The sequence below is a fragment of the Rhinoderma darwinii genome, chromosome 5 (genome assembly GCF_050947455.1).
Source record: "Rhinoderma darwinii isolate aRhiDar2 chromosome 5, aRhiDar2.hap1, whole genome shotgun sequence".
Taxonomy (NCBI): domain Eukaryota; kingdom Metazoa; phylum Chordata; class Amphibia; order Anura; family Rhinodermatidae; genus Rhinoderma; species Rhinoderma darwinii.
Window position 1 is genome coordinate 80,331,047 of NC_134691.1, and position 21,553 is coordinate 80,352,599.

A 21,553-nucleotide genomic window follows, 5' to 3' on the forward strand; every position below is an offset into this window, starting at 1 on the left:
TAGTTATTAGCTCTTGCCACCCTTACACATCTATATACGTGCAGCAGCCATATTGAAGACTGACTCCAGTTGTAAAGGATCTGCCAGGCACAACTTCTGTGTATACGCCCATAGGTAATCAGTCTGCACCCGAGTCTATGTCTCTGAGACTGACTCCATCTTCCACCACTCAGGATGGCAGGCTTAGGAGTGGGAGAGCCTATCGCAGCCTGGCCAGACGGAGCTAGCTCCCGCCCTCTGTCTATTTATACCTGCCTTTCCTGTTCCTCCTTTGCTTGTGATTCTTCTCGTGTGGTTTCCTGGCCCAGCTACAGCTACTAACTATTTGATCCTGCTCCATACTGACCCTGGCTTACTGACTACTCTCCTGCTCTGCGTTTGGTACCTCGTGCACTCCTGGTTTGACTCGGCTCGTTCACCACTCTTGTTGCTCACGGTGTTGCCGTGGGCAACTGCCCCATTTCCCTTAGCTTTGTGTACCCTTGTCTGTTTGTCTCGTGCACTTACTGAGCATAGGGACCGCCGCCCAGTTGTACCCCGTCGCCTAGGGCGGGTCGTTGCAAATAGGCAGGGACAGAGTGGCGGGTAGATTAGGGCTCACTTGTCCGTTTCCCTACCCCCATCATTACATAATCACAAGCCCATATACCTAGTCTACCCTGGTCCCTGACACTACTATGGACCCCCTTGAGACCCTGGCCCAGCAAATGCAGGGTCTCTCCCTACAGGTCCAGGCCCTGGCTCAGAGGGTCAACCAGCCTGACGCTACCATGGTAGTGCCCCTCACCTCACCTATTGAACCCCACCTCAAGCTGCCCGACCGGTTCTCAGGGGACCGGAGGACTTTTCTCTCCTTTCGGGAGAGTTGTAGGCTCTACTTTCGCTTAAAGCTTCACTCCTCAGGTTCTGAGAGCCAGCGGGTGGGTATAATTATGTCCCGGCTCCAGGAAGGGCCCCAAGTGGGCCCTCTCCTTGGCTCCTGACGCCCCTGAACTTTCCTCTGTTGATCGTTTCTTTTCTGCTCTCGGACTCATTTATGACGAGACTGACAGGACTGCCTTTGCCGAGAGTCAGCTGGTGACCTTACGTCAGGGTAAGAGACCTGTTGAGGAGTATTGTTCTGACTTTAGGAAGTGGTGCGTAGCTTCTCGGTGGACTGACCCTGCCTTAAGGTGCCAGTTTAGGTTGGGTTTGTCGAACACCCTGAAAGACCTGCTAGTTAGCTATCCCTCTTCTGACTCCCTAGACCAGGTTATGGCATTAGCGGTACAACTTGACCGACGTCTCAGGGAATGAAAACTTGAACGTTTTTGTGTTTTCCCCTCTGACTCCCCCATGATGCCTCCCGAGGTCCCGTTGCTTCGCTCTTCCACGGAAGACTCGGAGGTACCTATGCAACTCGGGGCCTCCGTGTCCCCCCGACAACGTAGAGAGTTCCGCAGGAAGAATGGTCTCTGCTTCTATTATGGGGATGACAAGCATCAAGTGAACACCTGTCCTAGGCGTAAGAATAAGCAGCCGGAAAACTTCCGCGCCTAAGTGATCATCGGGGAGGTCACTTGGGCGCAAAGGTATTTCCCGTAAATATGAAACGTAATAAAATCTTCCTTCCCTTTCAGGTCTCTTTTGGTGGTAGGTCTGCTACCGGCAGTGCCTTCGTGGACTCAGGGTCTTCTGCTAATATCATGTCTGTGGAATTTGCTATGTCTCTAGCTATGCCTTTGATTGATTTGCCTAAACCTGTCCCGGTAGTGGGTATCGACTCCACTCCTCTTGCTAATGGTTATTTTACACAGCATACCCCTGTTTTTGAACTCCTTGTTGGCTCCATGCATTTGGAGCAGTGCTCTGTACTGTTGATGCAGGGATTATCGTCCGATTTCGTTTTAGGCCTTCCCTGGTTGCAGTTGCATAATCCCACATTTGACTGGAATACTGGGGATCTTACCAAATGGGGTAATGAATGCTTGACGTCATGTTTTTCTGTTAATTCTATTTCTCCCCCTGAGGAGGTGAACACGCTACCTGAGTTTGTTCAGGACTTCGCTGATGTTTTCTCTAAGGAGGCCTCTGAAGTGTTACCTCCTCATAGAGAATACGATTGCGCTATCGAATTAGTACCAGGAGCTAAGCTCCCTAAGGGTAGGATATTTAATCTTTCTTGTCCCGAACGTGAAGCCATGAGAGAGTATATCCAGGAATGCCTGGCCAAGGGATACATTCGTCCCTCTACTTCTCCGGTAGGTGCTGGCTTCTTCTTCGTAGGGAAGAAGGATGGTGGTCCTAGGCCATGCATTGACTACCGTAACCTGAATAAGGTCACTGTAAGGAACCAGTATCCCCTTCCTTTGATTCCTGATCTCTTTAATCAGGTTCAGGGGACCCAATGGTACTCTAAGTTTGATCTACGGGGGGTGTATAACCTTATCCGCATCAAAGACGGGGATGAGTGGAAGATTGCGTTTAACACGCCCGAAGGTCATTTCGAATACCTCGTCATGCCCTTTGGGTTGTGTAATGCTCCTGCGGTCTTCTAGAATTCCATAAATGAGATTTTAAGAGATTACCTGGGGGTATTTCTTGTAGTGTACCTTGATGACATACTGGTGTTTTCCAAGGACTTGTCCTCCCACATTGAGCATGTCAAGAAGGTGCTCCAGGTCCTTCGGGAAAACAAACTGTTTGCGAAAACCGAAAAATGTGTGTTTGGGGTACAGGAGATACCATTTTTGGGTCAAATCCTCACTCCTCATGAATTCCGCATGGACCCCGCCAAGGTCCAGGCTGTGGCGGAATGGGTCCAACCTGCCTCCCTGAAGGCGTTACAGTGTTTCTTGGGGTTCGCTAATTATTACAGGAGATTTATTGCTAACTTCTCGGTCATCGCTAAGCCTCTTACGGACCTCACTCGCAAAGGTGCTGATCTCCTCTACTGGCCTCCTGAGGCTGTCCAGGCTTTTGAGGTCCTTAAGAAGTGCTTTATCTCGGCCACGGTGCTGGTTCAGCCCAACCAAATGGAGCCATTTATCGTGGAAGTTGACGCATCCGAGGTGGGAGTGGGGGCTGTCTTGTCCCAGGGTACCAGGTCCCTCACCCATCGCCGTCCCTGTGCCTACTTCTCTAGGAAGTTTTCGCCCACTGAGAGTAACTATGATATTGGCAACCGCGAACTCTTAGCCATTAAATGGGCATTTGAAGAGTGGCGCCACTTCCTGGAGGGGGCTAGGCACCAGGTAACGGTCCTTACCGACCACAAGAATCTGGTTTTCCTAGAATCTGCCCGGAGGCTAAACCCGAGACAAGCTCGATGGGCGCTATTTTTTACCAGATTCAACTTTTTGGTTACCTATAGGGCTTGGTCTAAAAATATTAAGGCCGATGCACTGTCGCGTAGCTTCATGGCCAGCCCTCCGTCGATGGAAGATCCTGCTTGTATTTTGCCTCCTGGTATAATCATTTCTTCTATTGATTCTGATTTAGTCTCTGAAATTGCGACTGATCAAGGTTCAGCTCCGGGGAACCTTCCTGAGGACAAGCTGTTTGTTCCCCTGCAATTCCGGCTAAGGGTACTTAGGGAAAATCATGACTCCGCACTATCTGGTCATCCAGGCGTCCTGGGTACCAAACACCTCATTGCCAGAAACTATTGGTGGACTGGGTTGCCTAAAGACGTTAAGGCCTACGTCGCCGCTTGTGAGGTTTGTGCTAGGTCCAAGACTCCCAGGTCCCGACCAGCGGGCTTACTACGTTCTTTGCCCATTCCCCAGAGACCTTGGACCCATATCTCCATGGATTTTATCACCGATTTGCCTCCATCTCAAGGCAAGTCGGTGGTGTGGGTTGTAGTAGACCGCTTCAGTAAGATGTGCCACTTTGTGCCCCTCAAGAAACTACCCAATGCCAAGACGTTAGCTACCTTGTTTGTCAAACACATCCTGCGTCTCCATGGGTCCATGGGGTCCCTGTCAATATTGTTTCGGACAGAGGGGTACAATTTGTTTCATTGTTTTGGAGAGCCTTCTGTAAAAAGTTTGAAATTGATCTGTCCTTCTCCTCTGCCTTTCATCCTGAAACTAATGTGTTTTATCTCTGACTGTCAATATGATTGGGTCTCATTCATTCCCCTCACTGAATTTTTCCTTAATAACCGGGTCAGTAACTCGTCAGGGGTCTCCCCCTTTTTCTGTAATTTTGGGTTTAATCCACGGTTCTCCTCCGTTTCACCTGGTAGTTCCAACAATCCCGAGGTAGAGGTCGTTCATCGGGAACTGTGCACAGTCTGGGCCCAGGTTCAGAAGAACCTAGAGGCGTCCCAGAGCGTACAAAAAACTCAGGCTGATAGAAGACGTTCTGCTAACCCCTTGTTTATGGTCGGGGATCTGGTGTGGTTATCGTCTAGGAACTTGCGCCTTAAGGTCCCGTCCAAGAAGTTTGCTCCCCGGTTTATTGGGCCGTATAAGGTCATTGAAGTCCTCAATCCTGTCTCCTTCCGACTGGAGTTGCCGCCATCTTTTCGAATACACGACGTGTTTCATGCCTCCTTCCTTAAACGCTGCTCCCCGTCCTTGGCTCCCTCGAGGAAACCTCCTGTTCTCATTCTCACCCCTGAGGGGGTGGAATTCGAGGTGGCCAAGATTGTGGACAGCAAGATGGTCCAAGGCTCCCTCCAGTACCTGGTCCATTGGAGAGGATACGGGCCTGAGGAGGGGACTTGGGTACCCGCCCGGGATGTTCACGCTGGGGTATTGGTCAGTAAGTTCCACCTTCGTTTCCCCAATAAAAAAGGTCCACTTAGAAAGGGTCCGTGGGCCCCTCATAAAAGGGGGGGTACTGTAAAGGATCTGCCAGGCACAACTTCTGTGTATACGCCCATAGGTAATCAATCTGCACCTGAGTCTATGTCTCTGAGACTGACTCCAGCTTCCACCACTCAGGATGGCAGGCTTAGGAGTGGGAGAGCATATTGCAGCCTGGCCAGACGGAGCTAGCTCCCGCCCTCTGTCTATTTATACCTGCCTTTCCTGTTCCTCCTTTGCTTGTGATTCTTCTCGTGTGGTTTCCTGGCCCAGCTACAGCTACTAACTATTTGATCCTGCTCCATACTGACCCTGGCTTACTGACTACTCTCCTGCTCTGCGTTTGGTACCTCGTGCACTCCTGGTTTGACTCGGCTCGTTCACCACTCTTGTTGCTCACGGTGTTGCCGTGGGCAACTGCCCCATTTCCCTTAGCTTTGTGTACCCTTGTCTGTTTGTCTCGTGCACTTACTGAGCGTAGGGACCGCCGCCCAGTTGTACCCCGTCGCCTAGGGCAGGTCGTTGCAAGTAGGCAGGGACAGAGTGGCGGGTAGATTAGGGCTCACTTGTCCGTTTCCCTACCCCCATCATTACACCAGTATTCACAAGTATATAGCCATTTAATCATCAATCAGCCACAAGTGAGTAAAACAAATGAAAAATGAGATTGAAATGGTCATTGTCCTTTCAACAAATGTTGCATAAATCAATAGTCCAGGAAAATATAAGAAACTTTGTAATATGTTGTATTACAGAAAAATGCCTCTTTCCCCACTTATCAACCACTTCTCCTGCCTCCCGCACTGATCATTCACTCTCAATTCACTGCTAAAATCCATCTGGAGAGGCAAGACGGGTTATCAGCTCACTGAGGGATCAGGTTACCAGCTGCCCATAGATGTCTATGGAGAGAGGAGGAAGCTGCCGGAAAGAGAAAGAGGCAGAGAGAGACACAGATATGCTGCTGCTTCTATTAAGGCTCTGCAAACATCTGCTCCATTAGGAGCCTTTTTTGTAGATTCAGTAACAAATTCATTGCCATATTGTCCAGGAAAATTACGAAAAATCCGGAAGAACCCATTAAAGTCAATTCCGTCAGGCACCCTTGGTGCCCGTCATTCAGCGGATATGGCACTTCCTTTTTTTTTTTTCGTTTTTCTATTCCTATAATGAAACGGAAAAATGGAAAAACTAACACAAATGTAAACATAGCCTTAGTTTTCTATCTTGCCCATGTGCTGGATTCACAGCTATACTTCTTAGTACTGCTGCTGGTTCTGAGGGTGTGCTACAAAGAGCTAGGAGAGCAGGATTCTCCAATTTTCTCTGTGCGCAGTGTATGGGAGACATCATAGCAGCTAGTCTCTGTGCCCTCTGGAACTGATCTCAAGGAAAACTGACTATTAGAGATCATGCACCACAGCCATATTACAGATCAGTAATACAGCGCACATAGATTTCTATGGTCCCATACTGTAGCTTCACATTGTGTGCCGCTGGTGTTTTTACAAAGCTACATTAGAGTTTTTTTTTCGTCATGTATTCCATGAGAAAATAAATTACGACCTGCAGTATTGCATGCCTTAGTATGACGTTATTCTCTCCAAGAGCATTGCTGCAATGTTATACATAAGTGAAAGTACTGAACCTGAATCCCTAATGCATATTTAGGAAGCACCATTTTGATGGAGTAATTTCAGGAACGCCATAATGTTCGTTATTTAAAATATTTGTTTTCTCATTCTATTATCTATTTTTTTTGTACACAAAACACACTTTGATGACAGATACTATTTAAGTCTTAATAACATCACCTACTCTATATATAGAAGACATCACACAGTTTAGGCTATCACACATAGCACATCTACCAGAACTTTAAAGAAGTACTAAGCCAACAATATTCTAGCAGTGTCATTTGTTTCTTTCCAGCTCAGTTGCATCTATACATTCTGAACTGTTTTATTATTTATTATAGGCAGAATAGACCGTGTTCTCATGTGTCGACAAGAGGTAATTTCTCCTATGTGTTTGATTTCCTCTGAACTACAGGATTACATCATCACCTATCAAATCCCTCCTGACAGCTCTGCATGGACTTTTATTCACTATGCGCCTCAGCACTCGGCGACCCCGTTCTGTAACTTTTGGTGGCTGAGTTGCTGTGATTCCTAAATGCTTCCACTTAATACCACTATATACCACTATATACCACAATAATACCACTTAGGGTATGTTCACACGCACTGTTTTCAGACGTAATTCGGGGGTTTTACGCCTCAAATTACGCCTGAAAAACGGCTCCATTACACCTACAAACATCTGCCCATTGCTTTCAATGGGTTTTACAGTGTTCTGTTCCCACGAGGTGTTATTTTACGCGTCACTGTCAAAATACGGCGCGTAAAAAGACGCCCGTGAAAAAAGAAGTGCATGCCACTTCTTGGGACGTTTTTGGAGCCATTTTTCATTGACTCCATTGAAAAACAGCTCCAATAACGTCCGTAAAATACGCAGCTAAAAACGCGGGTGGCTACAAAAAAGTCTGAAAATCAGGAGCTGTTTTCGCCTGAAAACAGCTCCGTATTTTCAGACGTATTTTGCTATATCGTGTGAACACACCCTTACAGTTGATGGTGGAATATCTAGGAGGGCAGAAATTTAGTTAACTGATTTGTTACAACGGTGGCCTCCTCTTACAGTACCACGCTGGAATTCAATAATCTCTTTAGAGCGACCCATTCTTTCAAAAAATTGTTCGTAAAGGCGACTGCATGGTGAGGTGCTGAATTTTATACACCTGTGGCAATGGGACCGAATGAAACACCTGAATTCAATGATTAAGAGGTGTGTCCATATACATTAGTCCATACAGTGTATATGCTAAAAGTTGCAATCTGTAAGGGCTCATTCAGACAAGCGTAAGACCCATCCGTGTGCTGTGAGTGGAAATCACTCACAGCACATGGACGGACCCATTGGTTTCAATAGGGCCGTTCACACATGCAGAGAGTGTCCGTTGCGTGAAACTTACTGCATATCCTATATTGGTGAGTTTTCACGCACCTACGTGCCCATTGAAGTCAATGGGTGCGTGAAAATTACGCATAGCACACAGATGCACATCCAGGTGCTGTGCGTGATTTGTGCATCAATTCCATTGACAAAAAAAAAAAGCAGTGCTTTGCGAGGGCGTGAAAAACACATGCCACTCACAAAGCACACTGATGAATAACGCAACGCACACGGACCAGATTTACGCACGTTTTTTACACGCGTAAATCTGTCGCGCTCGTGTAAATGTAGCCTAACCCTGCAAGGAGTTAAAACTCAAAGCATCATGTTAGCTGTCACCTCAGCAGGGCAACATAATGTGAAGGGACATCTTCACTTACCTAGGGCAATTGCCACAACTCCCCTGCCAGCAATAATTACTTTGACTCACTGTAGCCTATGTCCTTGGTAAATATAGTACTTCTTATTGACTCTACAGGCAGTAAAAAGTCAATCAGTGATTTGTATTAAAAAGGCAATCCATTTGTTCTTGCTAAGCCACCAAAAAAAAACCTGAAAAGCAAATAAATCTTGTATTTGACTTGAGTTTGCAAATAGTATAATAACTCAATTAAACATTCATCTCGGCCATGACCCAGAAAATATATTACCATTTTTAACTGGAGCAAAGCAAAATCTAACACTCACCATGGGAGACGCTCAACTCCCTTTAGGTATAGTTAAAACATTCAATTAATCAAATGCAATAAAACTCTTTGTGGGAGTCGATACCATGTATATCAAAATCAGCATATCATAAACCAGCATGTGAGAATTAATAAAAGTATAAGGATATCGGATTATTTACTAAGTGTCATAAAAAAAAAAAAACTTGTGTTAAAAATATCTGAAATATCTGTCCTTGAATAAAATGATGGGCTGGTCATTTCTAGAGATTGTCCATTGTCTGAATATGGATTGTTTTTATAGCTCTTTGTGGCAGACTTCAGTGTTGTACGTTTTTGTTAAACTAAAAAGCATTGCCACCCAAAATGTAAAAATAATGGTGTCGGGATCCAGCGCTGAACCAAAAGAGAACCCGACTCAGGAGTGAGGCGGGTAAGTATATTGATACTGACTGCTGGGATCCTGTTTTTAAGCCTAACATGTGTGATACTGATTGCTGGGGCACTGTATCTAAGCCTATCATGTGGGATACTAAATGCTGGGGCCCTGTATCTAATCTTATGTGTGATACAGTTTGCTGAGTGTCATGTCCGTGGCTGCAGGCCGTCAGCTCCAATCTCCACCTTACAGCCGCAGCCACGAGTCGGCAAGCGATGGCCCCAGCCTCCTCCTCAGGAGACACCAGCGCTCGCTTCCACTCACCTCAGCCGGATCCCGTAGGGTGCGCGCGCACGCTTGTGCCCGCTCTTAAAGCGGCAGCGCGTGCACCGGACTTTTGATGAACATCAGGCCGTGAGTACCCTGGACTATAAGAGGGGTCCAGCCCCCTGCTTCGATGCCTGAGCGTTGCTGTTGTTTCCTAAGTTTGTCTATGTGATGGCCTCCTAGTGTGTTCCTGTTGCTGTTCCCTGCATTCCGTACTGTGCTGAGCCAAAGTCGTGCCGTGCTGTATGCCACGCCTGACCTACTTCTCCACGCCTGACGTTTGCCTGCTGCCTAGTTCCAGCCGAGCCTGCCTTGCTACTGTCCGAGCTGCCACAGGTACCCTATACGAGCCATAGACATTGACCAGTGCCCTGTTGGCCAGCTGCCATACCGTCTCTACACCTCCCCCAGCTAAATTATTTCATTAGTATGCTCACAGTAATACAGTTATATCATACAAACATCTCTATATCCCTATTTATATTAGCAAACTAGGGGGAACACAGCAATGACATGTAAACTGATCCTGTATGGTGGAACATAATGTCCCTATGGACCCATAGGTACTCTCTGTGCCACTGTATTTTTATTATTCTTAGGGTATGTTCACACGGCCTATTTACGGACGTAAATCGGGCGTTTTTGCCCCGAATTACGCCCGAAAATAGCGCCTCAATAGCGCTGACAAACATCTGCCCATTGAAAGCAATGGGCAGACGTTTGTCTGTTCACACGAGGCGTATATTTACGCGCCGCTGTCAAATGACGGCGCGTAAATAGACGCCCGCGTAGAAGAAGTGACCTGTCACTTCTTTGGCCGTAATTGGAGCCGCTATTCATTGACTCCAATGAATAGCAGCGCTAATTACGGCCGTAATTGACGCGGCGTTCAAGCGCCTGCACATGCCGGTACGGCTGAAATTACGGGGATGTTTTCAGGCTGAAACATCCCCGTAATTTCAGCCGTTACGGACCCCCGCCGTGTGAACATACCCATATAATGTTAAGGTTAATATCTCCGTAATATTGCATGTGTTGGAATACATAAAGAATCTGTGTGTGTATTATAAGAGGTACATAGATGTACAGTATGGATTGAATGGAAGCCATATTATGGATCCACACCACATGGATCTGTAATACGCCCAGGTGCATGAACCGTAAAACTCCAATACTTAGAAGGGGTTTACCACATAAACCTCTATTTTACTTATATAAACTGTCAATCCAACAGGCCCCCACCATTGACAAGAACAAAGGGCCCTTAGTCCTCATTTTCGGCTGGAGAGCAGGACAAGCATGTGCCGTCTCTCTAAATAGACTTAAATGGGGCAGTCCGTAAAAGCTATTTCTGGCATCCCATACAAGTCTATGGAGAGGGGCAATGTCATACTCTCCAGCCAAGAGGTTGGAACCCCGTCTAACTTACTTTTAGAAACTGTTTGATTGAAAGGTTTTCTGGTTTTATGTAAATCATCATCATCATAAGTTATTCAACCTTCTAATAAACTAAGTAATTCAATTACAGACAATTTTTTTAAGATCCATCTTGCTGTCAGTGAATGGAAAAATTATTGTTTACATCTAAAAAAAGTGAACCTTGTACCAATAATGACCAACTGGCAAAGGTGCATGATTCCGTTACAAGAAAAAGCTCTGATACATTTTAACAATCTGTGCGTCTTTGTGGCAGTTGCATAACTTTTCAATAACTATAGAGGAAGGGATTAATAGCACTATTTCTATTTTTGCAGATGACACCAAGCTATGTAATATAGTTCAGACTATGGAAGATGTTCATGAATTACAGGCAGATTTAAACAAACTAAGTGTTTGGGCGTCCACTTGGCAAATGAAGTTTAATGTAGATAAATGTAAAGTTATGCATCTTGGTACCAACAACCTGCATGCATCATATGTCCTAGGGGGCGCTACACTGGCGGATTCACTTGTTGAGAAGGATCTGGGTGTACTTGTAAATCATAAACTCAATAACAGCATGCAGTGTCAATCAGCTGCTTCAAAGGCCAGCAGGATATTGTCGTGTATTAAAAGAGGCATGGACTCGCGGGACAGGGATGTAATAATGCCACTTTACAAAGCATTAGTGAGGCCTCATCTAGAATATGCAGTTCAGTTCTGGGCTCCAGTTCATAGAAAGGATGCCCTGGAGTTGGAAAAAATACAAAGAAGAGCAACGAAGCTAATAAGGGGCATGGAGAATTTAAGTTATGAGGAAAGATTGAAAGAATTAAACCTATTTAGCCTTGAAAAAAGAAGACTAAGGGGGGACATGATTAACTTATATAAATATATTAATGGCACATACAAAAAATATGGTGAAATCCTGTTCCTTGTAAAACCCCCTCAAAAAACAAGGGGGCACTCCCTCCGTCTGGAGAAAAAAAGGTTCAAGCTGCAGAGGCGACAAGGCTTCTTTACAGTGAGAACTGTGAATTTATGGAATAGTCTACCGCAGGAGCTGGTCACAGCAGGGACAGTAGATGGCTTTAAAAAAGGGTTAGATAATTTCCTAGAACAAAAAAATATTAGCTCCTATGTGTAGAAATTTTTCCTTCCCTTTTCCCTTCCCTTGGTTGAACTTGATGGACATGTGTCTTTTTTCAGCCGTACTAACTATGTAACTATGTAACTATGTAATATACAATAAATAAGTTCGATTTTTATAAAACTGGAAATTACATTTTTAATTACACTTCACCTACAAATTCATGTACTGCTGTTGACAGATCCTATAAAAAAAAATGCTTCTTCTTTCTAAGCCATGCTCTGCATTACATGCTCTGGACAAAAAAAGATAAATTAGATTTTTTTTTTTCATAACGATCAAGGTATTTTCCACACTCTTTATCCCTATCCCAGTGTGTCACTGATTTACTAAACAGGATTAGTAATTTGTAATTATGGTGTTTACTAAGGAGCAATTACACAGTACTTTCAAGCCACTCACACTGCCGCCTTTTCAGGTTACATTAGGAATATGAGTGACATCAAATTTCTATAGAGAAGTGTGTCAGCTGAAGGCAAAGTGCTGTGTATTGTGCGTTACGCTAAATAAAGATTGGCTTTTTCAAAGGAAATCAGTCAGAGCTAAAGCGATTCTATGGGTTACAGATGAAAGTAAGAATACTATGCCAGATGGGGTTTTCTCAATAATTCATACAAATTAGAAACAAATATCACATTTTAAGAGAATGTACGCTTTTATTTATTATTTCGTACATAGATATTAGTCACATTACACTTTTGGTTTTTTTAACAGCCGCCCATGATGTTGACAGGATGACCACTGTCAGCTGGTTAGTTATAGCTGTGGCCATCTTGTTTGTAGTAAGACGTATAATGGAGATTTCATTTAGTCTTTAACTTATAAGTTTACATCAATTTAATTATTCTGTTTGTACAGTTTACACAATTTCCCAGGTTAAGGCCCCATGCACATGACCGTAATAATCTACGTAATTGCAGACCGTAATATGGTCTGCAATTACGGACCCGTCCGGTTCTACTGGCCACAGACACCTTTCCGTATCGCTAAGGATAGGTGTCCGTGCCATAAAACCGTGCCGGGAATTATGGAGCATGTCCTACCTTTCGTTTTTTACGGGCCGTGCTCCCATACTTTGTATAGGAGCACGACCCGAAAATGAGGTCAGTAGCCAGCCGTGCCCGCAATTGTAGGCAGTAATTACGAGCACGGCCGTGTGCATGAGGCCTAACTCATATTTTGTGCTGGTTTTTAGTTCCAGTTAAAGGTGTTATCATCATACTAGTAAGGCTCTGTTCACATCTCCGCCAGAGGTTAGGAGCCTTCGTTGCATATCCGGTTCAAAATACCAGAAAAAAATAGCACAGCATGCTTTGCTAATTGTTCCGCTAATACAAGGAAACCTATGACAGAAACCTGATAGACCTGAAAGTCAATGGGTTTCGTCAAGCGCCGTTGATGTTCATCATGCGACGGATTCAGCATTTCTGTATTTTTTTTTCTGCTCTGATGAAGCAGAACAGAAACCCTGAACGCAGGTGTGAATGAGGCCTACAATGCAAAATGTGACTTTTTACCTGAAGGGAAGCTCAGATGTCTGTAACCCCTTTAGGGCTAAGCTGTTGGGTCATGTCTGATAGTGGAGTGGAAAATGCTGTTTGCTTCCAAGGAAAACCAACATAACTTTGATGTATTTGAAGAAGAAAAAAGACACAATGTAATATAAAAGCTTTGTGATAAATGTCTTATTTTAATACCTGGGGAGTAGGGGGGTCTAAAATGAGTTATTATATATGTCATCATGGACAGGCAAAGCTGTTACAGTACTTGAGGGCATATGGAATATGTTAATGATATTTTATTAATTACTTATTCTGCTTATAACATTTGTAGAAATGGTAAATAAATATACAGTATGTATAGCATCATTTTCAAATTAGAATACATAATTGAGAAAATGAGCACGTCTCTTGTAGTGTACCGTAGTAATGGTTTAGTTTTTTATACACCCTAAGGCCCCATGCACACGACCGTGCCCACAATCACGGCCCGTCGACTGACAGCCGCATTTTCGGGCCGTGCTCCCATACAAAGTATGGGAGCACGGCCCGCAAAATGCAAAAGAACGGACATGTTCCATAATTCCCGGAACATTTCCACGGCACGGACGCCCTTCCATAGTGCTACGGAAAGGTGTCAGTGTTCAATGAAAGTGAATGGCTCATTTTTTGCAGACCGCAATTGCGGTCCGCAAAAACGGAGTTTTTTTACGGTCGTGTGCATGGGGCCTTAGTCAAGCCAACATTAGCCCTCATTATTTGTGCGCTTGAATTGGGGATGTTTGTTGAAAGGAAAATCAATTTGAGGCCTCCATTTTTTGCAAGTGACAAAGAAAAGCTTAATTAAACACTGCCCACAACACTACCTACCCCCTCTCCTTATTTCCTGTTGGTTGCACCACTATTGTCTTTTATTGCAAGGCCATAATAGTAATAGAGGCCTATAGCACTTTTTGTCATGTCTGAGTAGATTATTCCCACATTTTTCTATGTATACTTTGTCAGGCTCCACCTCTTTCTGTCCCAAGGATTATACATAAAATGCTTTAATTTCACTCTTCCTACAAAGTTTCCTCCCTGCTTCCTTGTCATTCATGTCACATCGAACAATCATAATAATGCATGAGTGAATGGTCTTGTTGAAAGATCTGCAGGTCCTGAATGCTGCTTCTTCCAGGCAGAGCTTCATTAACTGCGAGATAATTCCTCTTCCTTCTTAAATCTTCTTTTAAAGGGGAACCCCAATGACTGAGAGAAGAGATTATGTTCATGATGTTTTACAGCTTGTGCAAGGTTAGAAACAGACGGACATGTAGCTGACCCTCCTACAGGCTGAGAAAAGCAGCTGCAGGCATGAAAAAAAAAAACCGTTAAAAATCCATGAAATAAAGTGCTGAAAATGTAAATAAATGCAGTCTTTATATATATATATATATATATATATATATTACTGATGATGATCTGCCTATCTAAGCAGCTTGAGGAATTAAAACTACTGCATTTCAGTTTGCCTGGAAGTCTTTAATTACTAGGTATTAAACATTTTACACAATAATGTTGTTGGACTTTCAACTTTAATGCAATTATTGGACAATATAAGTAAGTGTTGTGTCAATGTTGTGAAATATTTGGGCACACAAAAAAAATCACTGATACATAATACATCTAATAAGGTAATTAGACATATACAATGCAGACCTGTCAGAGTGCCAATCTTATTGTATTTGAGACTAGCATCTTGACTTGCCTGAAACAAATGTGGCATGCTTTTGAGTTCGGTATAGACTAAAATAAATAATTAGCCGTGTGCGGATTATGAATGGTAAAGAAGATACCACTTGTAAACAAATGTACGAGAGTATTAGCAAGGTCGTTGAAGCATTTCTCTAATTTCTTTATACATTTAATGAAAACATAGAAATTAATCATTAAGGTGTAATGCAATGAAATTATTTAAAATTTATATGCAAATAAATATATTTTTTTACAGATTTTTTATGTTTTTATATTATGTCATTGCCATTTTGTAATTTCAGTCACGTTTTCTCTAATATGGTCTAGACTAGAGAAGCTTAGCATGTTGAATAAACCTTAACAAGTATTTCCCTTTTTAAATAATGTGGGTGGTCCAGTGGCTATCACTGTTGCCTGCACCACTGGTGTTATATCCTGGCAACGTCTGTATGGATTCTGTATGTTCTCCACATGTTTGAGTAAGGTTCCACTGGGTACTCTGCTTACCTCCTAAACGCCAAAATCATACTGATAGATTACTTGGCTTTTTTGTCGTTGGCCCTAATGTGTGTGTTGAGAATCTAGAAGGTGAGGCCCAGGAATGATGTACAGCGCTGTGGAATATGTTAATGCCACATAAACAACAAAAAATAATTAAAATAACAAAAAAAAAGAGCAAATGTCAAGATGTCAAAAATTATATTCCGTTATTAAACTGATATATAATTTTCTATGAAAGACAGATGACAATCAATAAGCGCCAGCATTAAAGCTCCCATGGTGGTTGTCACCTAGTTTTTCAGACTTCCAAATGCCAAATCTGCCCAGTTATACTGCAAAACAGATATAGCTAAGAAATGGCTAAATAGATTTTTATTTTTTTACAACTTGACAGAACTTGACTTAAAGAGGCTCTGTCACCAGATTAAAAGGGCCCTATCTCCTACATAATCTGATAGGTGATGTAATGTAGATAACAGTGGTTTTTATTCTGAAAAACTATCATTTTTGAGCAAGTTATTAATAATTTTCGATTTATTCAGTTTTTTAACTTTTGACCAAGTGGGCATTGTAAAGAGAAGTGGATGATGCTGACCAACCAGTGTCATACCCTTCTCTTCATTCCTGCCCAGCTTCTTTCACAGCACAGCGTGATTTCGCGAGATCACGCTGTACTGTCACATACTTCCACAGTAACTTTACCAAAGTGTCTTGAGAGTGAATAGACATCGCCTCCAGCCAGGAAGCGATGTCTATTCACACTTTAGTAAAGTTTCTGTGGGACTTACTCACACAACACAGCTCGATATGTGGAGAAAAAAAGAGAGAGACGGCGCTCCTCTAAGGTGATAACGTACTTTTAAATGATGGATATGTGCAAGTGAGTTTAGATAGACTCACCTGATAGTTGTGCCGGATCATCAGCACAACTTGACTTTGATACTTGTCGGGTGAGTTCACCCTAGTCTCGAACACACTGAGAAAGGATCCGGAGCAGACCCACAGTTTATACCTCCAAAAATGGGGTTTCTTTGCCGTGGTCACTTAGAATCAGGAACCTAGGAAATATGCTCTTTGTATCGGGCGCTCTTGTGTGGCTGGTTCAGTAAGTCCACAGTCTCAGATGTTCTTTCTTTTCTTCCGACCATTCCGGAGTGCGCAGATACCAGACAATTCAAGCAATCCCGAAAAGAAGCTCAGATGTTCTTTCCTTTCCTTCGATCACTCCGGAGTGCGTAGATACCAGACAACTCAAGCAATCCCGAAAAGAAACTGTGGAAAGTATTTGCTGTATTTAGTTCTGTTGAACTAGCAGCCTTCTCACAGGATGATCAAAAAACAACTGAACTTCGTAAAGAAGATCTATAAATTAATTTCAACTTATCCCATTCGCTGAGGTGGCAAATACTTTCCACAGCTTCTATTTGTGATTGCTTGAGTTGTTGGGCATCTACGCACTCCGGAGTGATCGGAGGAAAGGAAAGAACATCTGAGCTTCTTTGTGGGATTGCTTGAATTGTCGGGTATCTGCGCACTCCGGAATGTTTGGAAGAAAAGAAAGAACATCTGAGACTGTGGACTTACTGAACCAGCCACACAAGAGCGCCCGATACAAGGAGCATTTTTCCTACGTTCCTGATTCCCACAGCACAGCATGATCTCGCAAGATCATGCTGTGCTGTGACTACAGATGGACATGAATGACAGAATAGTGTTATCTCGCAAGATCACGCTGTGCTGTGAGTAAGTCCCACAGTAACTTTACCGAAGTGTCGGGAGTGTGAATAGACATCACGTCCTGGCTGAAGGCGATGTCTATTCACTCTCAAGACACTTCGGCAAAGTTACTGTGGGAGTAAGTGACAACACAGCGTGATCTCACGAGATCACGCTGTGCTGTGAGTACAGATGGGAATGAATGAAGAGAAGTGTATGACGCTGATTGATCAGCGTCATACACTTGTCTTTCCAACGCCCACTTGGTCAAAAGCTAAAAACGCCCAGTTGGGCATTAAAAAACTAATTAGCATACATCTAAAATTGTTCATAACTTGCTGAAAAATTATAGTTTTTCAAAATAAAAACCATTGTTGTTATCTACATTACAGCGCCTATCAGATTAGGTAGGAGATAGGGCATTTATAAACTGGTGACAGAGCCTTTTTAAGGACTTATATTTAAAGGCGATTTCCTTTTTCCTTTATATTTTAGGGGAAGCTTATATTGCTTGATAAGGGACTAATATAACAGACTCAAATGGAATTTCAGTAGCATTTAAGGTTTTTTAAAATGGCCACATCATGATCCCTTTCAAAATAATCAATCTTTGAAAAAGAAAGAAAAAAATGATTTTACACAATTAATTCTCTTTGATCTTCATCGCCATAGAACGTATCTATTGGTTTAATTTACATACTGACTTCTATGCTTTCTGCATTTTATTTGCATTATGCCCCTGTTATAAGCACATGAGCCCTGCCCACACATGATCAGTAAAACGTCAGACATCACGCCAGTAAACTGTTAAATGCTGGGAAATAAAATGATAGGTCACTTAAAAGAAAGACAAAGAAAATGAGGATGCTGAGGATCCTGATTCCCAGGAGGAGTATTGTATGATACATTATTACAAACAGCAGCTACAGAGGGAACTAAGGTTTCACATGAATCACCAGCTAAATTATTCATGTTCCTCTGCAGAACCTGTACTCCAGAATGCACGGCTTGTATGTAGACAGGAAGCTGCCGATATGTAGACAAAGATTATCCATCACAACAGCAAACAAAGTATTTACATTTGTCCTACGTTGTCTTGCTACACAGTCTAGTGGACATAAACTCCGCTAATTTGGAAAAACTAAATACACTAAATATAAACAGAAATTAGATGATAAAAAAAATAAAGTGGGAATATATTGAAAATATATATTGAAAATATGAATTGTGGGAGTGGCCCTGACAACAATGAGTAATTGGCCTTCTGGGCCGGCCCAAAAGAAAAAGAATGAGGTTAGGGGAATGGGGAGGGTTGGGTGCAAACGAGTGGTTACAAAAGGAGGGGTGTGATATGGGCTGGAATTTATACCCTAATCCCCTCCAACACATAGGCATTGAAGTCTTCCCATGATAATAGCTAAGTAACTCCTAAGGAATATACATTAGTTTATTGTCATCATATGATGCTGCCTTGGAGAATGAGCAATGCAAGTAGCTCAACCGTCCATCTTCCATAGAAATAACACGCATTCAATTGGTTGACTGGGTGCGATGAGGGTTGGCCAAACAACTTACCCTCCAACATGGCATTGATAGCTGTGACCCCACTGAAGGGGCCACAGGACTTTATTTATCTCCAAGTTGTTCTAACTGTTCTCCTGTTTAAATCTTTTCAAACGGGGGAGCCATAACTCGGAAGGAAAGAAATGTCCATGTTAAAGTGGTTCAGGACGTCTATGTTTATATCTAGGCAGCATAGGATAGAGTGGAAGATGCCTAGGTTGGGGTAAAAAAACAAAATGTTCTATGATTTGATGCAATATTTTTGAGCAAAAAGCTGTCAATCACGGTGTGTGGGCGGGAGGAAGCAGGACTCCCAGGCTCCCTCTATGAGCCCTGTCAGCGTTTAAACAGCTTTTTACATAGAAATACTGAATAAAATCATAGAAAACTTTATATTGCAAGCTCAGCATCCCCCTCTATAACCTATACTTCCCTCAGAAAGGTCAATATAGGAGACCTAACAGAGCTAATTTAATTCAAGAAGTATGGCGTGGCACTTTCTGCAATTTAGCAGTTGGTTGGGGTCACAGCTTATGAACTTTATGCCAATGCAATCTTCTAAGGCTACATTACATAGTTAGTACGGTTGAAAAAAAGACACATGTCCATCAAGTTCAACCAAGGGATGGGAAAAAGGAAGGTAAAAATTTCTACACATAGGAGCTAATATTTTTTTGTTCTAGGAAATTATCTAAGCCTTTTTTAAATCCATCTACTGTCCCTGCTGTGACCAGCGCCAGCGGTAGACTATTCCATAAATTCACAGTTCTCACAGTACAGAAGGATTGTTGCCTCTGCAGATTGAGCAGTTTTTTTCTCCAGACGGAGGGAGTGCCCGCTTGTTTTTTGAGGGGGTTTTGCATGGAATAAGATTTCACTATATTTTTTGTATGTGCCATTCATATATTTATATAAGTTAATCATGTCCCCCTTTGTCGTCATTTTTTCAAGGCTAAATAGGTTTAATTCTTTTAATCTTTCCTCATAACTTAGATTCTCCATGTCTCTTATTAGCTTCGTTGCTCTTCTTTGTATTTTTTTTCCAACTCCAGGGCATCCTTTCTATGAAATGGAGCCCAGAACTGAACTGCATATTCTAGATGAGGCCTCACTAATGCTTTGTAAAGTGGTAATATTATATCCCTGTCCAGCGAGTCCATGCCTCTTTAATACACGACAATATCTTACTGGCCTTTGAAGCAGCTGATTGACATTACATGCGGTTATTTAGTTTATGATTTACAAGTACACCCAGATCCTTCTCAACAAGTGACTCCCCCAGTATAGCTCCCTCTAGGACATATGATGCATGCAGGTTGTTGGTACCCAGATGCATAACTTTACATTTATCTACATTAAACTTCATTTGCCAAGTGGACGCCCAAACACATAGGGTTTGTTCACATGAGGTCATTACGTCCGTAATTGACGGACGTATTTCGGCCGCAAGTACCGGACCGAACACAGTGCAGGGAGCCGGGCTCCTAGCATCATACTTATGTACGACGCTAGGAGTCCCTGCCTCGCTGCCGGACAACTGTCCCATACTGAAAACATGATTACAGTACGGGACAGTTGTCCGGCAGCGAGGCAGGGACTCCTAGCGTCGTACATAAGTATGAAGCTAGGAGCCCGGCTCCCTGCACTGTGTTCGGTCCGGTACTTGCGGCCGAAATACGTCCGTCAATTACGGACGTAATGACCTCGTGTGAACATACCCTTAGTTTGTTTAAATCTGCATGCAATTCACGAACATCTTCCATAGACTGAACAATACTACATAGCTTGGTGTCATCTGCAAAAATAGAAATAGTGCTATTAATCCCATCCTCTATATCATTAATAAAGAAGTTGAATAATAGTGGTCCCGGCACGGAACCCTGGGGTACACCACTTATAACCGGGGACCATTCAGAGTAGGAATCATTGACCACAACTCTCTGGATACGGTCCTTGAGCCAATTCTCAATCCAATTACAAACGATACTTTCTAAACCTATGGTCATTAATTTACCCACTAGACGTCAATGAGGGACAGTGTCAAATGCCTTTGCAAAGTCCAAAAACACTATATCCACAGTGGCCCCTCTGTCTAGGCTTCTACTCACCTCTTCATAAAAACAAATCAGGTTCGTTTGACAACTTCTGTCATTAGTTAAACCGTGCTGTCTGTCACTTATAATACTATTTTTTGTCACATAATCCTGTATATAGTCCATCAATAGCCCCTCAAACATTTTCCCCACGATGGATGTTAAGCTTACTGGTCTATAATTACCCGGGGAAGACCTAGAGCCCTTTTTGAAAATAGGCACCACATTTGCCCTGCGCTAGTCCTTTGGCACTATACCAGTCACTAGAGAATCTCTAAATATTATGAAGAGTGGGACAGGAATAACTGAACTAAGCTCTTTATGAACTCTAGGGTGTAACCCATTTGGTCCCGGGGCCTTGTGTATATTTATTTTATTTAACTTAGATTAGACCATATTTACATTCAGCCAATTCAGTATATCAACTGATATATTAGCAGCACTGGCACCGGCTACATCAGCTGCTCTTTCTTCTGTTGTATATACAGAGCTAAAGAACCCATTTAGTAACTCTGCCTTCTCTTGATCCCCTGTGACCAACTCCCCATTCCCACTATCTAGAGGTCCTACATGTTCAGACCTTGGCTTTTTTTCATTTATATACTTGAAGAAGTTTTGTGGATTTGTTTTACTATCCTTGGCCACCCGCCTTTCATTCTGTATTTTTGCTGATTTTATTACCTTTTTACAGTTTTT